Source organism: Lissotriton vulgaris, chromosome 2_2, assembly GCF_964263255.1.
Source record: "Lissotriton vulgaris chromosome 2_2, aLisVul1.2, whole genome shotgun sequence".
NCBI lineage: Eukaryota > Metazoa > Chordata > Amphibia > Caudata > Salamandridae > Lissotriton > Lissotriton vulgaris.
In genome coordinates this window covers 130611078-130630566 of record NC_141688.1, presented here as the reverse complement: position 1 = coordinate 130630566, position 19489 = coordinate 130611078, and the positions used below count along the sequence as shown (strand labels likewise).

Sequence of the window (19489 nt, the reverse complement as noted above, 5' to 3'; positions counted from 1 at the left end):
GAAAAGCAGTTGAAGTTAATGGAAGCTGCAAAACCACAGTGCTTCGTTTAACGTGGACAAGGGGTTTGGTGGGAGGATCTTGTAGGGAATGTGTCTTTGAAGGGAAAAAATCATAAGCCAATTACGTTTACAAGGCATGAGGGCACCTGGGGAGTATGTAAAACATAAAAAAATAGCCATGAAACGCAGCAGCGCCCACCTTCCAGACATGAGTTGGAAACACACAACCCACACCTGCAGTGTGAGGGACAGCAGTGTGTATTAGAGACAGCAGTGTGTATTAGAGACAGCAGTGTGTGTGAGAGAGACAGCAGTGTGAGACACAGCAGTGTGTGTGTTCTACGGAGAGCATGGTGTGTGAGAGAGACAGCAGTGTGTGTGTAAGAAAGAGAGCAGTGTGTGAGAGACAGCAGTGTGAGAGACCTTTTTTTTATGTTTTGGTTTTTGAAACATAAATAAAACGCATAGTTATTTGCAAAGTCAATAGCTCAAACTCGCGGAAATACGAGACCTATTGCATTGCAAATGCAATAGGTCTCGCATTTGCGAGAGATTAAGCTATTTTCATTGTAAATGACAATGACATTTATTTTTTAAGTATTACTTATTTAAAAAAATTAAAAGACATTGTAATTTGTAATATTAATACAGCTAAGTCACGTAAATACAAAACATGTTGCATTACAAATGCTATAGGTGTCACATTTGCGAAAGTTATAACTATTGGCATTGTAAATGACAAAGCTATTAATTTAGCTATTTTCAAAATACTGCATAAATAACTTTTGTACAATACATATTTTATATGTACCTTTTTAGGCAAAGAAAAAAACAATAACGCATAAATGAAAACATTGCCATTTACAATTCTAATAGCTCAAACTTAAATAATGCGAGACCTATTGCATTGCAAATGCTTGTTTGCTCTTTTTAGCAGTTTTCCTTACTTTTGATTCGTATCTTGAAAAATGAAGCTACTACTCAGGTTTTTCCGTATTTATTTAACAATAAATATACAGTCTTGCTTCAATGACTATTGGGTTTTAGCCAGACATGATAAATCCATGCACATAGATAAAAGTAAAATCTGCTTTCTGTTTCCGTCTTTATTTAAAAGTAATTATAGAAGGGTAATTGGATGTTTTTCTGGCTGTATCAGTAAAAGAAAAAGAAAATCTGTGAGCCTTAATCATTGCGCCCAGGTATCCGCATGAGGACGCCAGACTGCTGCTGAATGCGTTCCAAAGTTACACAGGGCTACAGGTACAGGTACATAATAAATGAGGTACCTACCCACATGGGATATTTGAATTTCTACTGAACTCTAGCAATCCTACTCTGGAGTGCAGGAATTGTGGCGTTTTCCTGACGAAGGCGTAACTCACGCCAAAACGCGCATCGAAAAGTAAACGGTCTTGCCACAGAATTGTCTACTTTTTTCCCCCTGTAAAATATTGATTTTTATGATCTGAACTGTTATTACTGCATATCTGTATATAATAATACTATGTATTAGGTATTTATACAATTTACATGTAATGAATGAATAAAAGATTTATATATTTTTTTACATTATTTTGACCTTTCCCTGTTATTGTTCACTGTAGTTACATTTGACTAGAGACACATATTTAGCATTCGCTTTTTACCTGTATGATTGCCTAGGAAGTTACTTTTCACTGTGTATTACCCTTTCATAGGAATTGGAACTATGAGGGGGTCCTTGCTATTTTCGAATATCTCTGCCCTGCCTGAGCCAGCATGTGCTCACCGGGCCTCTTTTTATTTGTTTAAATGTGGGCATTTGCATTGTTTTCAGAACAAGCAACCCCCACCGAGGGGGAGTGGCTATATTTTACAGCTGTAGAGAAAAGTGTAATGGAAACACATTTTTTATAGGGAGTACAGCCATCATGAAAGCGAGTCAGAGACGGGTCAGACCGCTGCGAGGCTCGGTTTGTTTATTTGATGTTGGAAGGGGGGTTACTTGCAGACTGCAGAGCATTTCTGTAATGAAGCTGATAGATCTCGGACCTGGAGGGTAGCAAATGAAACAGTAACTGGGGGTGACAAGGGATGGGGCAATGTGGGAGTTAGCACTAAAATCATAACTGTTACATTTTGGCTGCATGACCAGTGCTTTAAGAGAGATGCAAAAAGTGTGGTTTTTTTTAAAGGGGCGTGGCCTAAGTAAATAAGGGCGTGGCTTAAACACATCAACTCAATTTCTGTGATTCCCATAGTGTACCACCCAGCCGGAATTTTGGCTTCTCTCTGAGTCTTGTTATTGCTCACAGATATATAATAAAGCAACTGATATACACCTAGAAGCATCCAGGACTAATGGCTTTGTCAAAGGTTGTTAACTGTTTAAGGTTAATGAGTGACCACAATGATTTGGTTGTAATTTAATATTGAAAATGTTCCAGGTCTGAGATCGTGAGATTGTGAATGAAAGTCTGTGGAAGGTGAATGACCTTCAGAGTGCCTCTGTCCCTTCAGGTGTGTTCACCTTATGTTAGACATGTGCGCCTTTTTTTAATTCTCACCTTTTTTAGGTCTCTACTACTCCCTCTCTACTACTCACTCTATTACTCACTCTCTATTACTCACTCTCTACTAATCACTCTACTGCTCACTCTACTACTCTCTACTATTCACTCTCTACTATTCACTCTCTACTATTCACTCTCTACTGCTCACTCTCTACTACTCACTCTCTACTACTCACTCTCTAGTACTCACTCTCTACTGCTCACTCTCTACTGCTCACTCTCTACTGCTCACTCTCTACTATTCACTCTCTACTGCTCACTCTCTACTGCTCACTCTCTACTGCTCACTCTCTACTACTCTCTCTACTACTCTCTCTACTACTCGTAACTACTCACCTCAGCTATGAAGTGGGGGCCATTGTCGCTCCATAAAATTCGACAAAGGCCATAGCGAGGGAAGAATTCCTTCAGTAGCACTTTGGCAGTAGTCATGGCAGTGTTGTCACGGGTTGGATAGGCTTCTACCCATTTGCTGAAGGCACACACAATGACTAGTACATACTTCAGGCTTTGGCATCTCTCTAGTTGGATGTAGTCCATCTGAAGGACCTCGAAGGGGTGATTGGGGGTCCCAAACCCTCCCCGGGGCACTACAGTTCCTTTCCCGGGGTTGTGTTGCAGGCAGATAAGGCACTGTTGAACTAGGCGTCTGGCTGAGTCAGGGATTTTGTCGTTATGCCAGACTTTGGAAATGAGTTCGATCATGGGTGCAGATCCGATGTGTGCGGGGGAGTGAGCCATTGTCAGTATGGGAATCAGGTATGAGTCGGGTAGCAACCATTTGCTTGCATCCTTCGTTCGCCAGCAGCCCTCCTCATCCTTCAAACCCACCCTTGCCCACTTAGTCAGCTCGTGAGGGGTGCTGGCCGACTGTATGTCTCTGATCATTATCCTTGTGTCACTCCATGTTTCTGCTTGTGACCTGGTCATGTACATGCGTGTCACCGTCCTATTCTCAGCTGTGGTTCGTGCAGTGATGTCGGCCAATGCATTCCCTTGTCCGACCAAGTCTGTCACCCTTTTGTGTGCCTGACATTTTATCACCGCTAATCGTTTGGGGAGGAGAACTGCTTCAATCAGAGCGGAGACTAGATCTCCGTGGAGGATCGGGGTGCCGTGGGACGTCAGGAATCCCCTCTCCCTCCACAGGAGCCCAAAATGGTGGACCACTCCGAAGGCATACTGGCTGTCCGTATATACGTTCGTGGTGGTCCCTGCGGCTATGATACATGCTCGGGTGAGGGCTATCAGCTCTGCTGCCTGGGCAGATCGTTGTGTGATGCAGGCTGTCTCAACTACTGTTCGGGCTGTTGTTACTGCATAGGCAGCTGAAGTGGTGCCATCTGGGAGTTTGATGCATGAGCCGTCTACCCATAGCTCTCCATCGGGGTCAGGAAAAGCAGTGTCTCGGAGGTCAACCCTACTCCTAGTTTGTTCGTCCGTGAGGGTCACACAGTCGTGGATGGGAGGAATGTCGGGGTCATTTTCAGGCAGGGGTAACAATGTGGCAGGATTCAAAGTCGTGCATCTCTTTAGTGTGATGTGGGGTGCAAGTAGAGTCAACTCGTACCCTGTCAGTCGTGCGCTAGTCAGGTGTTGGGTCTTGGTCTGGTTCAAGAGGGTGTCGACGGCATGGGGTACTAGCACTGTGAGGGAGTTGGAAAGTACAATTCCCTCGCTCTGACGGATAGAGACAGCAGCGGCGGCTACTGCTCGAAGGCAGGCAGGCAAAGCTCTGGCTACAGGATCAAGAGTGGCGGAGAAGTAGGCACAAGGGCGCTGCTTAGGACCAATTGATTGAGTTAGGACAGACAATGCGCATCCCTCCCTTTCGTGGGTGAAGAGGGAGAAGGGTTTGGAGTAATCCGGGGTTCCTAGGACAGGCGCTGAGCAGAGTGCATCCCGTAATTCCTTAAAGGAGGCTTGACACTCAGCGGTCCAAGGAAGCGGGGAGGGGACATCTTTGGTCAGCAGGGCAAGTAATGGTTTCACAATGAGGCTGTAATTAGGCAACCACTGTCTGCAAAAAGAGGTTAGGCCAACCAAGGAGCGGACCTGCTTTTGTGTTTTTGGGATGGGGGTGTCTAGGATGGTTTGGATTCGGTCGGGTGTAAGTTTCCTCCCTTCTTTGGACAGAAGATGGCCTAGGTAAGTCACCTGTGGCTGACAGAACTTCTTTTTGGAGACTTTATGGCCATTTTCTGCAAGAAAGTGTAGGAGTTGGCCGGTGGCTGTCGTTGCAAGCGGGGTGGTGTCGGCCGCCAGAAGGATATCATCGACATATTGGATCAACACCACTCCCTCTGGTAGCTGGAAGGCATCCAGCTGTCTTTTGAGGGCCTGGCTGTAAATGCTGGGACTTTCAGTGTACCCCTGGGGACCTCTACAAAATCGGTACGAGCGGGATTTTAAAGTGAAGCCGAAGAGATAACGGCTGTCTGGATGAATGGGGATAGAGAAAAACGCGTTCTTAAGGTAGATAACAGAGAAGGTGGTGGCAGTGGACGGGATGAGGGTCAGAATGGTGGTGATATCAGAGACCACAGGATATTGGGGTACAACCACTTTGTTAATCTCTCGTAAGTCGATGATGAAGCGGTACGCTTTCTCATCTCCTTCACCTTGCTTCTTAACAATAGGTAGGATTGGGCTGTTGCAGACGTTGCTAACCACCTCTTCAACCACTCCTGCATCTACCAGAGACTGAATGATCGCTACCAGTGCCTTCTCACCCTCTGGCGATATCCGATATTGTGGGAGTTTCGGGAGCATAGCGTCCTGTCGTACAGTTATGTGAATAGGATCGATCATCATTCGCCCCACATCAGAGTCATTTTTGGCCCACCGGTACGGAGGCAGGGTGTCAAGCAGGGACAGGTCAGCGTCAGTTATGGAGCACATGTGTCGTGGGGGACGGGATCTGGGCATGTCTGGGTTGTCGTACAGGATGACTCGTATTCCATCTGGGGAACACCTAATGGTAGCTCGAAAATGTTTCAGTAAGTCAATGCCCATAATGGCGTCAGGGGAATTGGAGGAGAGTAGAAATGTCGCGTCAGTGGTGTTGTTTTCTAGGTCAAAGGTAATAGGTACGGACAGGGGGTTAGTGGAGGGCGTTCCATCGAAACCTATCGACGTTATGTGTGAGCCAGACAAGGGTGCCCTTGGAATCAGTCGTTTTGATAACACACTACGTGTCGCCCCAGTGTCTACCAAAAATGGAGACTCTGTACCCAGGACCTTAGCGGTGACATAAGGACCTTGCTGGTCAACACAGAGCTCGACTGGATCCCTCTCTTGCCCCTGGCAGTCCTATGCAAAGTCGGGGGCATTTTCACCTTCGGACAGCTGATATTGGTTCTGTCGGGGACGGTCAAATGTGTTCAGTCTCCCTGATCTGTCATTGCTGGTGTCGTTGGTGCTCCCTCGTCCTTGTACTCTATTTCTCGGACCACCTGCCACATCCCTGGAGTCTCTATTTCTATTCACTTCTAGCAAGACCGGACACTGGGATTTCCAATGGCCGAACCCTTTGCAGAAGGCGCATTGGTCATTGCTAATGTCTCTCCGTCCAGTGTGGGATGTTGGGGTGTGATCTTTAGGAGGTAGATCTCTGGGGGTGGTTGATTGGTAGTTCCCCCTTTGGTGTTCCCGTCCTACCGCTATACCCTGTATCTGGGCTATCATTACCCTTTCCTTTAAATCTTTCTTCTTTTTCTCGGACGCCCTATCATTCTCATTCTTTTGATGCTCGTAATACTGAGCCATCTGAAGGATAGCTGCGGGTTTGGAGGCCCCCCAACTACTCTCACTCGTCTGCAGTTTTTGGGAGACTTCTTGTGTTAGTCCCTTTACATAATTTTGCACAAACAGGTGCTGTCCGGTTGCGGTGGTCATGTCTTGGCCACTGTAGTCGGAGAACACTGTCTCGAATCGGGAGAAGTATTCTGACACATCTTCCTGGGGTTTCTGTCGACAGGCCGTGACTATCGACCAGTCTACTTTTCTTTCCGGGACCAGTGTTTTTAACTTCTGGACCAGTTTGTCTGGGAGTTCCAGTATGTCTTTCACTGGTTTACTCCCCGGCTCTCGCTGTCTATCTAGTTTACCGAGTTGGTCCCAGGTATGTCCAAACAGATCCGTGTGGTCAGCCTTCCGGATTTGCTTCCACACATCAGCTGGCAGGCATAACCCAAAGAACAAGTCAATGTCCGCTAAAGTCATTATTGTCGAACCCAAGGCTGTGCCTAATTCGGTATAAAATGCCGTCGGGTTCTTTCTTAAATCGGGCAGGGTTTGTTTGAAGGTTAGGATATCCTGTCGGTCCCATGGTTGGTAAACCCAATTGTACACAACCCTACCCTTTGCATTTTCATTATTAATATCATCGCTCGTTCCCTGGCCCTGTGGCGGGATCCAGTAAGGAGCCGCTTCTCTGATAGGCATCATAGTATTGGCTACTTCTGCCGAGGTTGTTTCAGGGACCGCAACCTTGGCTTCTGGTTTCTGTTCCGCGAGGTGGCGGAAGACCTCAAGCATTTGCATGAAGAGCTCCGTCGCCTCACGTTCGGTCCCATCTCCAACATCAATCTTCCTATACAGTGTTGTTAGTTTAGCGGGACCCTTACTCTGATACCTATCTTCATACGCGTTCAGGGTGTGGTAGCTGAATCGCAAGATGAAATGCCGTCTGTGGCTGTCGGCATGTGAATTATATATGCTCATTGTGTATTCTTCGCTCTCCCTTCGTTCTACCAATGTCTTTGCTATTTTGTTGATCCCATTCCGCTCATCTTTGCTTAACCTACTTAGCCTGGCTGATGATTGTTTGCTAGCCTCGGGGTCGTCTGACGAAGTTGTTAATGTGGCTGGTGCGGAGGCCGTGAGGGCCGGTGCACTAGCACTAGGGTCACTTTCACTCACACTCGGGGCTTGCAGGTTTTGTTGGCTGGGAGCATATGGAGGGGGCATGTAGATGATTGGGGGACCTAGCAGTAACTCATCGTTTGCCCGTTGTTTGGAGGGCAGTTCAGGGTAGAGCGCAGAGGGGGTCCTAACAGGACATTGGCCTGTTGACCCTGATTCTTTGTTTTGTGTAGCTTCTTTTCTTTCTTTTATTTCCTCTTCTAGTTGCTTTGTGGCCAGGTGGGCTGCCTTTCGTAATTCTTTCCCTATTTTTGCTTCTTCTCTTTTCTTTCGTTGTTCCGTTTCTTTGCGCCACATGCCGATACTGTCGAGCATAGTGGGCGTGGTCTTATTCTTCTGGAGCGCTATTTCTAATGTTTTTATTTTATTTTCATTAAAGGAACCTATCAGTGGCCACTGACTTTCAGGGTTCTTTTTCGTATATTTATGCCATAGTTTAGTGTAAGCTATAGCGACTAGTCCATACTTAGTGAACATGTCCTTATTAGGGGTGCCCTCCAGTGGAGCTGGATGGTTCATCTCTAATAAGCGGTCCGGGCTAAACAGGCTACCAACCAGTGGGGAGAAGATAGGCATGACGGATTACAACGGGGACAAAAGTCTGCACTACCTATCTTATCACGGCGGGCAAAGACTAGACAGAATATTTCTATTCTCCGTTGTTTGCCGGCGGTGAATACCTCAAACGAACCAATACCGAACAATCGGTCAATCAAAACAATTCAGTGGGGAGAATAAGTGGGCACGAAAAGTTATCGTTACCTACTCTTTCTCTCCCTGCAAAGAGAGACCTTGTTCTTCCCTGTTTGCAGAAAAAGAATCTCCAGACAATAATCCACGAACGACAGTTCGGGAAACAGTGGGGGAGGAAGATAGGCACGACGGATTACAACGGGGACAAAAGTCTGCGTTACCTATCCTTCACTGTTTGCAAAGAGAGAGCCTGTTGTTTTTCTCCGTTTGCAGACAGCGAATCTCCAGAGGTTTCAACAAAGCGTAATACTAGTATTATCCAAACAAAACAATTTTTTCTCTGTTCGTCGTGTTTACACGACCTTACCCGGACCGCATGGACGGTTTCCTGTCCTCTGGATCCAGCGCCCGATCGTCCTCTCTCCTTCGTGATGTTCGCGGCACTCCTGATGGTTCCCAGTCAGGACCGTAGATCACTCGAGAGAGGTCTGTTCAGAACTAGTGAAGGTCGGATGATCGGCTGTCAGACGAGGGTCTATCGGACACGAGCTCTTCCCGATCGTTGCAGTCGTTCACTCTGTCATCGGGACCTCTCCCACTGGATCCACGTGTCGCTGATGGGCCCCACGCTTTGGGACGCCAATTGTGGAAAAAGGTAGGGCTAGGACCTTTCTCAGGATTTGCCCGGCGCTAACCGCCCTTGTACCATTCAAGTTTACCAAGCAATGAGGCAGGCGCCGGAGACCAGAAGGCAGGAAACAGAAGTTTATTCCGACGGAGCAGAACACATCAGATCAGACAACAAGGTATCGTCTCGAGGTGCTCTAACAGCCTCTCGGAGGCCTGGCCTCTTATACACTGGTTTATGGCATGTGACCTTTCTTTATTACAATCAGAACTTTGTAAAGCAAGGAAAAGACATCCCCGTAATCCTCGTGTCAATCCCACCCCCATATACCTTCACAATAGAGGTCCTCAACCTGCTGATAAGAGGAGGGGGTCATCACGCAGCTGAGTGTTCCGTCGAGTCTTAGGATGTGTGCGCCTGATCATATCACAGGGGGTGGGGAGGCCTGGATCAATAGAGGGTCCTTTGAAGGAGAGCGACCTCATACAATAAGGGGCAGTAAATGGTATCTCCCGGCTTATGCAGTGGCCTCGGACCTGTGTGGACAGTCGGACACGGGGTGAGGAGCCATCAATGGAGTGGTATTCATGCTGCGTGGACAATCCAGCGCAGAAGGGAGGTTTATCAACAGAGGGGCATTCATGGGAGGAGAGGAGGTGTTGGTCAGGCGCTGGCGTGACTCCCAAGGACAGGGTCATGCAGAAGGGTCATGCTCATAAGGAGGAGGGAGGGGGAGCCAGGGTGCGCGGAGGATGCTTGCTGGGTCAGAGGGGCGCGCTGGCGATCGATCGTGGACAGGGAGACCATGATATCTAAAATGGCTGCCGTGCATGTAGTACATAGGTGACAAGCTGGCGCAGATGATGTTCAGATCGCAAACTAAAATTCCACACATTGTAGCTCAGGATAATGTCCGTATCAGAGCGATACCAGGATGAATGAGGTTTCTTTTTTTTTGGTTTCTAAGGATTAAAGGATCAATGCCAAGCGGCCGTTTCAGGATCTACAGCTGGCTTTCAAAATGTACAAAGGCAACTAGCTTAACAATTAAAGTGGGAGTGATGGGCGAAGTAAGCAATACAGAGTAGTCAACAACATAATCACTATACGTTATAAACCATTGCCCCACCCCACAAAAACTGAGTACGCCATAGAAACCCTGTAAAATAAGACAGAAAAAGAATAAAGAAAAAGGGGGCATAGAACCAAGGAGAAAACAAGAAGATACACAGAAACCACCTCCCACCCCGCACCCCTGCAGAAGGCCATGGCCTATCCCCCCAGCAGTGTGCCCGTCGCCCTAAATAGGAGACCCGAAATATAGTTAGATGAGAAGAGAAAAAGGAAAAGGAAAATGGAGGAGGAGAAAACAATTAGTGTACGGGCTACCAGCCGCCCATTCTCCGACCCTCAAACCGATACAGAACCAACATTCGGATCAGTCAATATCCCGCCTGTCCCTCATAATCACCAGCCGTACGTGCAACAATAATCAAGAAAACATCCTCAACCTTGTCCCATGCGGTCAATTGTATCAAAGGAGTCCAGCTGACCAGCCGCCATTTTAGATGGAGTGGGCGAACGGGATGGCCATAATAAGACGTTAAACTGCCCACCAAAGTCAGCCAAAACCAATAGTGTGTGATCAAAGACGATATGGGAAGGATCCACGCGCATCGTTAATCCCCCAAAGCCAGTAGACCAGTCCGGTAGTTTCAGTTCCAGGAGAGGAGGGAGAGTCACACCATCAGACCACAGATGAGTTGCCGGACACGGCGTCCGGAGCCGATTCTCCAACCACTGTGCGAGTCCACGAACACCAGACCTCTTCCCAACAATATCAGTCAGCACCATGGCAGTCTCGAGATCCTGGTCCCCCGACATTCCCATCTCCACCGGGGTAAGCAGTACACCGTGGTCGGGTGCAGGGTATGGCGCAGCGTCCCGCACTCGAGAACAATCACGTTCAGCAAAGCACACAGCGGGAGCGATGGCATCCAGCCGACTTACCAGGTCTTGAGCACTACAATCCAGGGCAGCCCGCAAAGCACCTAGAGCAACCAGAACATCACTGATCCCCGGCGTTGCCCCAAAAGCATAGGCTCCAGCATTCCTCCTCACTCGAGGCTCACTGGCAGGTAGTAACTCTCGAGCTCGACCATTGTCCTCCCATGCGTCCAACTGATCACCCCGCTGACACTCACCAGAGCACAATCGGGATGGGAGCACAGGAATAGTAGACTCCATATCGTTACAATCTGTGGCGTTGATGCGGTCTCAGCAATCACCTGGTCCCACAATAGCGATCCAGAGCCCTCAGTGCCAAGCGCCGAGTACGTGGTGCTCAAAATGTCCCCCACAATAGATTAGGGAAGGATGAAAGAGTTGTCCGGGCAGTTCACGGGCGGGGAATATATACAATGTAATCCCCCAGATCTGCGATGTCTCTCAGGCACACAATACCGCTGGGTGGGCTGGACGACTGCAGCAAGGGAAGAGCAGTGCAGTAGACTCACTCCGGCCGGCCGACTCCTCCCCGTCTTCGATGGCCGTTGTTGTTGTAGCAGGGGCTGGCCGTCCCCAACACTCGAAGACCCGGTCTCGTGGACATTAAGGGCCGGGGAAGAAGCGAGGACGTTTCGCCGGTGTTACAGCTGGTAAAAATCCCGGGAACACGCCAAAGGGAGCAGAATCATTTCTCCATCACAAAAACACGGCTCGAGTGCAGGATAAATTACAGGATGTAGAAGCAAAGCAAGAAGGTCGGCAGAGCCGAGAGCCTAAGCAGCCATCGCGGTTGCAGGCTTGGCTCCTCCCCCTCGCGTGCCCTCTTGAGAGCATCAAATGTATCTGGTGTGTGGATTACTAATGAATGCTGTGCAGTTGAGATTTTCTGTCACCCTAATTTGCCCATCAGTATTTTCGCCTTCTTTTGGTTAAAGTCTGAGGGCTCCTCAAGGCCTTTGTTGTACTAGTTCAAGCTTCATCTACGGGTACCTGTAAAACTGGCTTTTATGCATGTTAATTAGTTTGGAGATCTTCAAATGAGAGCATAGTTTTGCCTGTCACCACATTCCTGAGTTTGGTGATGCTAATATCATAACACCTATGAAAATCAAGATGGGTTCTCCCCTTATTCAGACTGCTGCCTAACCACAGTGAGGTTTCTTTGTGAGTTTGTCATGTCATGCAGTATTCCACAAGATCTCTTGCCACAGCTACATTACAGTTATCATAGCGAGAGGGAAGCCTGAAATGACTACTTCCCCATACGGGACATGAAGGAGAAGTTACTTCCTCATCTTCCACGTCTCTGCTGCATGGACTGGATCCGCAAGACGGTAATGGAGCCTATCATTTTTAACAATAATGTTCAAGGCAGGGTACTATAAGACCACATCTGTCCCTGCTTTAACCCTATCAAACAGAGACTTTCAGTATTTAGCCATGGCAATGCTTGTCGCTCTTTCCTCCACCCCCAAACAATATGTGAACCATTGAATTAAGCCAGACAAAGAACTCAAAAGGAATCCTAGTTGGGTAAGCTGTTAGCTTTAGAGATATAGAATGGGGTGGGGTGGGGTGGGGTCTCAGTGGGTCAGGCCATTTTGTTTTTTTCGCTGGTATGTGAGATTATGCCGCTGGGCTAAGACCATGTATTTTGTTACTCAGACCCCTAGATTGCAGGCGCCTTCTTTGCCGATCCATCGGTCTGATGCCCAAGAAAGATCCATATCCAGAGCATTTCACTTTCAAGTCTGAGTTGCTGCTCAACACACAGAGAATCTGTATGGCAGGGGTCTCCAAACCGGTCCTGGAGGGCCATGCCAGATTTTTAAAATTACTACATGTATCTCAATAGGGATATCCAAAAAATCTGGCATGGATCCGGCCCTCCAGGACCGGTTTAGAGACCCCTGCTGTATGGCTTTGAGGCCTAACCATCAGGGAAGGTGGTGAGGTGGAGTAAATTGTTGCATAGAGTGATACTATCTGCTACCCTGGGTGCCGACCGGCACCTGTTCAATAGCTTGTTAACTTACACACGCTCATCGAAAGGATCTATTTTGATGGCAAAGAGTAACTGAAAGGGTGGAGACATCTGACAAGTGCTCCTACCTATTGAGAAGGTGTTCTACGTCACCCCAATAATCTGGACTCTCACCATCAATTTAGTATATAATTGCCATGTGTATCTTTAGGAACCTAGGGCTAACTTTTAGCTTTTCCAAAATTGCAACCCATGAAGACAGACAACTACTCAACGTAAACTACGAGAAGTGTTGAAAGACCCTTAAGGTTCCTGCCAAGGCAAGATTTCTGATATTGTCTCGTCGATCTCTGCAGCATGAAGGTGCATTGGTCTGGTGGACCAGGGATCTAACTGGGCTTTTCAAACAGGTGGCTAGTGCCTTCATCATTTCTTTGACTTCATTGTTCATAATTAATATTGGACGGTAGGACCAGTGCTGCTCTGTTGCCTGATCCACCTTGCGTATTACTTAATATCTGCTGTCTGCACCTCCTACTGGTAGTCAAGTCAAGTCAAGTCAAAAGATTTATATAGCGCACTACATACCCGGAGGGTCTCAAGGCGCTTGAAGAGGGTGGGGAATTACTTGTCGAATATCCAAGTTTTAAGTTGCTTTCTGAATGCTTGGTGGTTCTGAGTGAGACGAAGGTGAGTGGGGAGTGAGTTCCAGGTTTTAGCTGCGAGGTAGGAGAAGGATCTACCTCCCATGGTGGTTTTTTTGATGCGAGGTACGATAGCAAGGGCTTGGTTGGAGGATCGTAGCTGGCGGGAGGGGGTGTAGAAGGAAAGTCGTGTGTTGAGGCATTCGGGTCCAAGTTCGTAAAGTGCTTTGTGTGCGTGGGTTAGGAGGCGGAAAGTAATCCTCTTATTGGCGGGAAGCCAGTGGAGGTTTTTCAGGTGACTAGAGATGTGGTCTTTACGCGGGATGTCTAGTATGAGTCTGGCTGATGCATTCTGGATGCGTTGGAGTTTTTTCTGGAGTTTTGCGGTGATACCGGCGTAAAGGGTGTTTCCGTAGTCCAGGCGGCTTGTAACCAGTGCATGGGTGACCGTTTTTCTGGTTTCGGTGGGGATCCAGCGAAATGTTTTTTTGAGCATGCGAAGAATGTTGAAGCAAGATGATGAAACGGCGTTGACTTGTCTGTTCATAGAGAGTGAGGAGTCCAGGATGACGCCCAGGTTCCGTGCGTGGTCCGTCGGGATGGGTGCTTTTCCAAGGGCCTCTGGCCACCAAGAGTCATCCCAGGAGGAGGGGGAGGTACCTAAGATAAGGGCTTCTGTTTTGTCTGAGTTCAGTTTCAGACGGCTGTGCTTCATCCACTCAGCTACTTCTTTCATTCCTTCATGTAGGTTGGTTTTGGCGGTGTTAGGGTCTTTGGTGAGTGAGAGGATCAGTTGAGTGTCGTCAGCGTAGGAGATGATGTTGAGGTTGTGTTGGCGTGCGATGGCCGCGAGGGGGCTCATGTATATGTTGAAGAGGGTGGGGCTGAGTGAGGATCCTTGTGGTACGCTGCAGATGACTTCAGTGGCCTCTGACTTGAATGGTGGGAGGCGGACTCTCTGGGTTCTTCCGGTGAGGAACGAGGTGATCCATTCCAGTGCTTTTCCTTGGATTCCGATGTTTCTGATGCGCTGTAGAAGGGTGCTATGGCAGACTGTGTCGAAGGCTGCGGAGAGGTCGAGGAGGATGAGGGCGACTGTGTCTCCATTGTCCAGTAGAGTTCGAATGTCGTCTGTTGCTGCGATGAGGGCGGTCTCCGTGCTGTGTTTGGCTCGGAAGCCGGACTGTGAGGAGTCGAGGGATTTGTTGGTTTCGAGGAAGGCGGCGAGCTGGTTGTTGACAGCTTTCTCGATGACTTTGGCCGGGAATGGAAGGAGCGAGATGGGGCGGTAGTTTTTGAGTTCGGTGGGGTCCGCTGTGGGTTTTTTCAGAAGGGCGCTAAGTTCTGCGTATTTCCAGCTTTCCGGGAAGGTGGCGGAGTTGAGGGAGCAGTTGATGACGTCTCGGAGGTGCGGTGCTATGATGGAGTCTGCTTTGTTGAGGATGTGGTGAGGGCAAGGGTCTGTGGGGGATCCTGAGTGGATGGAGTTCATCAGGTGGATTGTGTCCTCAGTGGAGATTGGGTTCCAGTCATTAAGGATGTTCAAGGGGGTGAAGGTCCTGCAGAAGGTTGGGTGGGTTGGTCTCCGGGTCGGTTGTCGAAGCTGTTGTGGATGTCTGCGATTTTGTTGTGGAAGAACGAAGCTAGGGAGTCGCAGAGGGCTTGAGAGGGGGTAATGTCGTTGGAGGTGGCTGAGGGGTTGGTAAATTCTTTGACGATGTTGAATAATTCCTTGCTGTTGTGGGCATTGTTATCTAGTCGGTCTTTGAATGCGGCTTTCTTGGCAGACCGGATTAGTTGGTGGTGTATGCGGGTGGCGTTTTTGAAGGCGTCCCTGGTGCTGGTGTTTGGGTCTTTTTTCCAGGCCTTCTCGAGGGAGCGACAGAGTTTCTTCGATTTCTTAAGATCATCGTTGAACCAGGAGGCGTTTTTGCTGCCTAGTTTGATTTGACGTTTTTTCAACGGTGCTAGGATGTCGGCGCTGTTGGATAGCCATTGGGTGAGGTTAATGGCTGCTTGGTCGGGGTTTGAGGAGTGGGCAGGGGGGTTTTGAAGAAGCGATGAGGAGATCTGGTCGATGGTGATTTTGTTCCAGTTTCTTCGCAGAGTAGGTTGAGGATGGTTGTGAGTTGTGGTCTTATTGTAGATAAAGTGTACGCAGCTGTGGTCCGTCCAATGGAGAGTTGTGGTGTGACTGAAGGAGACATGTTTGCTGGAGGTGAAGATAGGGTCGAGTGTGTGACCTGCGATGTGGGTGGGGGTAGTGACAAGTTGTTTGAGTCTGAGGTAGGTGAGATTGTCCAGAAGGGAGGTGGCGTTGCTGTCATTGCTCTTTTCCAGGTGAAAGTTGAGGTCTCTCAGTAGAATGTATTCCTCAGAGGGGAGGGCGTGTGGGGTGATAAAGTCAGTGATATATTCGCTGAATTGTGCACGGGGTTCCTCTATCTATTATGCCTCCTCCAACATTTTGTATAAAGGAGTGTATGGTTTCCTGGTCATATGTTGAAAAAAAAATCAATTGTTGAAGGTATGGAGTAAATTGCCACTAGGATGCTTATGCAGTCTATAATATTTGCACTGTCCCTACTTTAACACAGTCAGTGAAGAAGCTTACTGGCCTAAATATCCCACTAGTAAACCCTGTTTTTAGAGGCCATCCAGGTTCAAGTCACCTCCTCAATTAGCATTTACATCAACTTGGTACTGTGGTTCTCTACATTGCTAAGTAGGGTTGGGGTCGCACTGGCAACTTTTGATCTCTGACTGCAAGAGGAGAAGAGGAAAATTCAGCAGTGCCGGAGGACAGTTTCTGCACGAATACCAAGTGGTCCTGCTCAACAATGATAGGACGTGAATCACTCCAGCAAAAACTGCTCTTGCCATGTCCCCTCAACCTCCTCTGCAAACTAACAGCTGAGCCAGCTTCGCCAATGTATGTTTCAAGTACTTTACAAGTACTTCTAATAGCTTGCAAATGGCAATGGTATCACTGTACTGTGCTGTTACTTCCCCTGGTTCTTGTCCTGTGACACTCTTTGCAGCAACAAGTTACTCCTCCACATGCACCTGTTTCACGAACCTATTACGTTGCTGCATCCTTGATTAGAATTGTCTTGCACCATGGTGCTGAGTAGAGTTTGAGGCGTCGAGTTTTCTTATCCCAGTTGTTGATTCCTTATGACCCCATCGTGACCTCATTCCGAGATCAGTTCCTGCTTACTGACATGTGTAAGGCCAAGAGGTGCATCAACCCAGTCACTCGGTAACACACATGTTGCTCTACTGGCTCCACTTCTGGTGACCAGCCTTCTAAGGCAAAGCAGAGGTAAAGCCTCGGTGGACCCTTCCCAACCAAACTCCCTCTTATCTGTGAATCTACACATCAAGTTTGGGCACGGCTCATTACCTTCTGAGGTTGCTCTAATAATCTTTCCACAGTAAACCATAGCACTAGTGCAAGGTGGGTTCTCAACTGCTGGTGTCCCATTGGGGGTACTCACAAGCCATCCCTTCTCACAGTTTAGTCTCTGTATGTGTACGGTTGTTGTTCCCTCAACTATTTTTTTTTTTTTAACATCGTTTTTATTGCAGATCCAAATCTTACAGATATCATACTTTCATAAGCACTTTACATGACCATAAGCATTAACAATTATTAGCCCGGGTGATCCGTCTACACAGCCAATGGGCCCACAACCCAGAGGTCGGGCGGCGTCCAACAGTTTTCCGCCCCTCTCATCAGCCCCTGAGCATTTTAAATCCTTGTGCTTGTATGTCTGCAGTCTGCTTTTACAATTTTCTCCCCTCCCCCTCCCCAAACCTCTCCCCTTCCCTAACTACCCAACTCCCCCCCCCCCCCCCTTCTTCTCCCAATGCCTACGCCTGGATTTGAAATTAGTGTACGTGTAGTTGCTACCTCAACTATATGGCAAGTATCTGTGGTGGATCCTCATTTGTGGCTGTGATGCATCTTGCTATCCTTGTGCCTCAAATTCTTCAGTGTCTTGCTCTTTTCTTGCGAAGGTTATGTCCATCATACTCCTTTTTCTTCTTGACCGGAGAAGTAGGGGTGCAAATGAGCATGTTACTGTGCTTGGGCTGTCAGCGACCAAGGTTCGGCTGCAGGGCATCACTCTGGGCCAATCAGTGGTTTGTTAAGCGCGAATACTCAGATGTAAGGGGCTCAAGGTGCTGGGGAGGAGGGAATATGCAGGTTCCAGTCCATCAAGAAAGGGGTCTATTGAAGAGCTCTATTGAAGAGTCAGGTTTTATGGTTTCTTGTGAAGATGGGGAGTAATGTTGTCTACCTGAGGTAGAGCGGTATAGCGTTCCATGCTCTGGCTGCGAGGAAGGAGAAGTAGCGGTCTCCTGATCTGGCCTTTCTGGCACGGGGACCCCAACGTAGGAGAGCTGGGCTGATCGTAGGGTTCTTTGGGGTGCCTAGAAGTTGATTTGGCTGTTGAGGTATGCTGGTCCGGTGTTGTAGAGGGCTTTGTGTGCGTGGGTGAGGATCTTGAAGGTGATTCTAGCCTCGATGGGGTGCCAGTAGATTGTGCACAGGTGTTGGGAGATGTGGCAGTCTCGTGGGAGGTTGAGAACCAGTCTTGTGGCGGCGTTCTGGATGTATTGTAGCTTGCGGTGAGGTTTTCGTTTATTTTGGCGTAGAGTGCGTTGCCGTAGTTGAGTCCGCTTGTGATGAGGGCATGGGTGACATATTTTCTGTGCTTGAGGGGGATCCATTTGAAGGTCTTACGTAGGAGGCAGAGGACGTGATAGCAGGAGGATGTGACAGAGTTGATCTGGCGGTCCATTTTGAGCTCGGAGTCTAAGATGATTCCAAGGTTGCGTGCGTGGTCCACCAGGTGTCGTTCCAGGTGCCATGGTGTGGGCCCATGATGACTACTTCTGTTTTTTCGGTGTTGAGTTGTAGGCAGCTGCTTTTCATCCATTTGGCGACAGCTTATATGACTTCTTAGTAGTTGTGTTTGGCTGCGTTGGCTTCGTTGGATAGGGAGAGTATGAGTTGGGTGTCATCTGCGTTTAATGTTGAGTCCGTAGGTTCTGACGATGGGGGCGAGAGGAGCCATGTAGACGTTGAAGAGCGTTGGGCTGAGGGAGGACCCCTGGGGGACTCCACAGGTGGTTGGTGTAGGGTCCGAGAGGAAACGGGGGAGTCTGACCCGCTGCGTTCTGCCGGAGAGGAAAGAGTAGATCAAGTCGAGGGCCTTGTCCTGGGTACCTTCGTTGTGGCTTCTGCGTATTAGGGTGTGGTGGGATACCATGTTGAAGGCCGCTAAGAGGTCGAGGAGGATGAGGCCTACTGTTTCTCTTTTGTCCAGTAGGGAGTGGATGTTGTCTGTTGCGGCGAGGAGGGCGGTATCTGTGCTGTGGTTTTTTTCTGAAGCCGGATTGTAATGGGGAAGGAGGCATTTGCCAGGGAGCGGTTGATGGTGTGGCGAAGCATGGGTGTGATGGTGTCAGCGGCTCTGTTGAAGATGTGGTGGGGGCAGGGGTCTGTGGGGGCCCCGGAGGGTATTGACTTCATTGTCTTTAGTGTGTCTTCGGTGGTTAGGGCTGTCAAGCTGTCAATCGTTGGCTCCAGTGTGTCGGGTGGCTGGTGGGGGTTCCGTGTGTTGGTTGTCTTCGTCGAAGTTGTCGTAGATGTTCTTGATTTTGCGGTGGAAGAAGGTGCCGAGTTTGTTGCAGAGGTCTTGTGAGGGAGGGGAATGTCAGTCAACTTGCTGGTGGGTTGGGCGAACTCCTTGATGATGTTGAAGAGCTTGTTGCTGTTATGTGCGTGTGTGGAGATTCTGTCTTCAATCTCAGTTTTCCTCGTGTTTCTGATGAGCTGGTGGTGGCAGCTTTGACGTTGTTGTGGGCTTATGTGGATTTGGAGTTCCTCCAGGTGCACCTGAAATCGGAGTTCGGGGGTAAACCATCTGGCCTTCTTGGTGTGTGCGTTGTTGTTCTTCTTGAGGGGGGCTATGGTGTTGACTCTGTAGGTGATCCATCTGTGTAGAGTTCGGGCGGAGGTGTTGGGGGCGTCGTCTTC

General features: G+C 48.5%; 1 protein-coding gene across 1 annotated transcript in view; it reads left to right on the top strand.

Moving 5' to 3' along the window:
• LACTB (lactamase beta) overlaps nt 1-19489 on the top strand; it is a 184986-nt gene that overhangs the window by 22499 nt on the left and 142998 nt on the right. The gene's annotated exons all lie outside the window — the stretch shown is intronic.